We start from the raw sequence: 4,424 nt of genomic DNA, 5'->3' as shown, positions 1-4,424 counted from the left end.
TTTCTCTGTCTGTTTGCCAGTCGGTCTCTTTGTCTGTCTGTCTCTCTGTCTGTTTGTCTGTCTGTCTGTTTGTTTGTTTGTCTGTCTGTCTGTCTGTCTGTCTGTTTGTTTGTTTGTTTGTCTGTCTGACTGTCTGTCTGTTTGTTTCTCATTCACTCTAAATATTTTCATTTTATTTCAATCTACGAATAAAAAATGTAATTAAACCGCCAGAGTAAATGAAAAATTATTTTTTTAGTCGCTAAAATATCAATTAACATTAAATAACTAACTGTTTTTGGTTTAACATTCAAATAATAATTAAAAAAAATATTTTTTACATATTTTTTATAAAAATTCCTAATTACAAATTTAAAAAATTTTTATTTATATCACTGCAAACAACATACTAGACAGAGAAGATTAAAAAAAAACCTCGGATAACATTTAAATTTTTTCAAGTATTATCACAAATTTTATAATCGAGTGCGGCGAAACCTACTCCATCAAAAAAAATAACTTATGCAATTATTTTCACCACAAACAAGCTCTTATTTTAAAGTTTATTAAAATCTAAATCACCACACATGTGATACTTTCTAGAAATATATTTATTTCCTTTCTTGTTTTGTTATGGGTTTATATTAGATTTTGTATTTGACGGAATTATTCTTCTAATTTCTAGAATTTATTGTAGATTGTTTGTTTCATGCCAATATATGTGCAGAAATATGTTTGATTATAATAATATTAATAACAATTATTATTAGTTTTTTTTTATTATTTGATGATGTTTTTTTCATATTATTAATCGTTATGAGAAAAAAGAAGATTTAGTAATAATTCTGGCATCTAGTGTTTAAAATGTATTATTAAAAATTAAATATTTTATATATATTATTAAAAAATAAGAATAGAGTTTTTATTTTTTTTTGACAAAAATATTAAAATTATTTCGTTAACTATTTAGCCTATGTTTGTAGGCTTTTTAAGCTTATTATTAAATGAATATTATTTATTATAAAACAAACATAATACAGTCATGAAAACAAATTGAATGAACTAATATTTATTGATAAATAAATCAAAAAAATATTACATAAGAGACAAAACGCTTTTTACTAATATAATAATCATTAATTATAATATTATGAAATTATTTTGCTTATTCACTAATTTTTAAAATTTTCAGAAGATGTCAGGTTAGATAACATAATTGACATCATAAGGGATGTAACAATCTTTTGAAATAATTATATTTTTTCAGTTATATTTAATTGATAGAAGAAGCACTAGATCATCATATATTTTCTGATGAATCAGTGAATAAATTCATTATTCCGGCTGCAGTTATTATCATAATTATTTATTATGAATCTGCATTTACGAAATTTTAAACTTAATTCAGATGAGATTTTTGCTATACATAGGGCACTGTGTTAAATAACAAATTATTATTATGAATTATTATTATAATTTTTATTATTATTAAATTATTATTATTATTAAATAAACAATTAAAAATCAATTGACTGCTAAACTGTTGCAACCCACTAATTAAATTCAGATTAGTCACGAAAAAATCTGAAAAATTACACTAATGTGATATGCGTTGACTTTAAAATACATATAAACACATTATTTGTTAAAATTTTATAATTTAATATATGTTTATTTAACATTTTAATGAAATGAAATGAAATATTGAAAAGAAATTAAGATTTTAAATTATTGAAAATTAATTACTATATTACAAATTCGTAGGACTGTATCTGAGTATCTGAAACGGACAAAGCTACACTAAACAAAATTAAAAAAATATTATACATTTAATATTTACTTGTTTCAACAACACATGTTACATGTATAATATATTTTATTAAAGTCGTTAACATTTTTGGATGATTTATTTAGTTCAGATATAAATTTTTTAAAAACTGTTCTGTCTAAAATAAACGTTTGCCAGGTCGAGTAGCTATTTCAAAAACTGATGTTTTAAAACAAAAATTTAAAGAATTAATGAAACAAAATATAATAAATTGTATTATTTTTTATAACATAGGATTATTATTTGATAATCAATAACAATAGCTATAAATAACTAAATATTTAATTAATTAATCGAATATAAATTAAAATTTCCGGATGGGTTAATAAATTAAAATCAACAATTGATATTAAATTGGAAAAAATAGTTCGATCAATAACACATAAGTAAATATACAAATATAAAATGAATAAATATATATATAATTAAAAAATGCTTTTACGTCTTTTAATTTTAATAGCAATGCGAATAAACTATGATAAAACATGAAAATACTGATAACCTATATAATATATATAAATAAAAGAGAGAGAGAGAGAATAAAAATAATTAATATAATGATAATACTAGAAAACAGTAATAAATATATAATAAAATCATTCTTATAATAAAATTATTTGTAATTATAATGGTATTACTCAATAAGAGAGAGAGAGAGAGAGAGAGAGAGAGAGAGAGAGAGAGAGAGAGAGAGAGAGAGAGATATATATATTATTTATGGTATCATAAAGTAATGGTCAACCTTTCTCTATAAATATCGTTGTCGTCGTCGTTATTGTGGTCGCTACTTGTTCCTTTAATTGTGGCTGTGGTTGTTGCGTTTTGAATTGAAAGTGGGAAATTTAGATATGCTCACTTATTCGAGGTTTAATGTTATGAAATTAGTTTGATTTTATTATTTTAAAAAATATAAATCATTAATATTGTTTATTTGTAAACGAATTTTTCTGATTTATTTATTAATTAGAGCAAAATTTATCTTCAAAATTATGAATAAATGAAGAGTTATAATGACAAAAATTATCGTTATTGGAATCCATTCTATGATAATTTTATTTTTATTTTAATAAAGCAATTAATTTATTATTCGTATCCATTTGTAATAGCGACAAGTACCTGCTTCAGAATTTTGTAGTGGGATGGGAATTTTTGTTTATGGTATGGTAAGCGAGGTAACTTTCCCGAACTCCCATTTCATCTGCTTTCCGCTGGTAGCGATCCTTATTTTTATATCCGGGCTATACTAATGATATCTATAGTATGATATCATTATTATATATAAAAAAAATGTTATTGTTTAGTATTTTTAGACGTTATTTGATATAGTTAGCAAAAAATAGATTTAAATTTGAATAGATATTATTATTATTATTTCTTTAAATGCTAATTAATTAATTGATTGATAAAATAATTTATTAATTCCATTAACAATGATAATAATATAATATAATAAATAGGTGAAATTACATTAAAAATGTTTATTTATTGAATTTTATATTTTTATATTTTGTGCTGTTTCACAAAAACTAAAGTGGTTCTGAATTTAATTAATTTAATTATTATTATTAATATTATTTATATCAATTTATATTGCTTATTAATATTATTCAATCTGATTAAATACACGCACACACACACAAACATACTCACACAAACATACTCACACAAACATACACACACAAACACACACACACACACACATACGTCCATTTTTAGCAAAGCTTTTTATGACAAAATTTTGAAAAATCTTTTTTAGTAATTTAACCATTGTGTATTTTATAATATTACTGCTTGTTTATATATATTTATGTATAAATTTTATTCAGTACAAAATTTTTTATTAATAATTTACTTTTGTAGTTTTACTAAGATTAATTATTTTACTACTACTACTACTACTACTACTACTATTACTACTACTACTACTACTACTACCACCAAAACTACTACTAATACTAATACTACATCTACTACTGCTGCTACTACTACTATAACTTCTGTTACTTCTAAAATATATTTCCTCCATTTTAAAAAGGCGATTTTAGGAGTATTATTTTCTTCGCAGCTAGCTAACCTACAAAATTAAAATAGTTTAAAAATTTTAAATTAATATACAATTTTTAAAATTGAAAAGCATTTAAATTGCTATACAAAATTTGTAATGTAAAAATTACTTCCAAACAAAATTACTTCCATACAATGTTCCACTGCCCCTTATATGGGGGGGGATTGCGAAAATGCCACCCCCACCAGACAACGAAAAAAAATATTTAAGAATCCGTGATAAATATAGCAAGAAAGTAAAATAAAATGAGCCCAAAATTTTTCATTAACTTAAGAATTACATCTTTGGTTTAAGAATTTTAAAAATCTTGCCATCCAATAAATCAGGAATAGAGCGGAGTTACTGAATGTAGATAAAGATGTAGATGTAGATAATTTAACAATCTGCTTAAGAGTTTTAAATTAAACAGAGAATTAAAACTAATATAAAACGAATTAAAAAAATTAAAAAAGAATATACAATTTAAAATAGGATAATTATAGTGTCGTTTTATTCTTATTACCTAGTTGTAATTGTTTAATTATTATTTAATTAAAATTACGCAGAATACTC

The sequence above is a fragment of the Helobdella robusta genome (genome assembly GCF_000326865.2).
Source record: "Helobdella robusta unplaced genomic scaffold HELROscaffold_1, whole genome shotgun sequence".
Classification (NCBI taxonomy): domain Eukaryota; kingdom Metazoa; phylum Annelida; class Clitellata; order Rhynchobdellida; family Glossiphoniidae; genus Helobdella; species Helobdella robusta.
The sequence above is the reverse complement of the archived record's forward strand: the minus strand, read 5'-3'. Positions refer to the sequence as shown.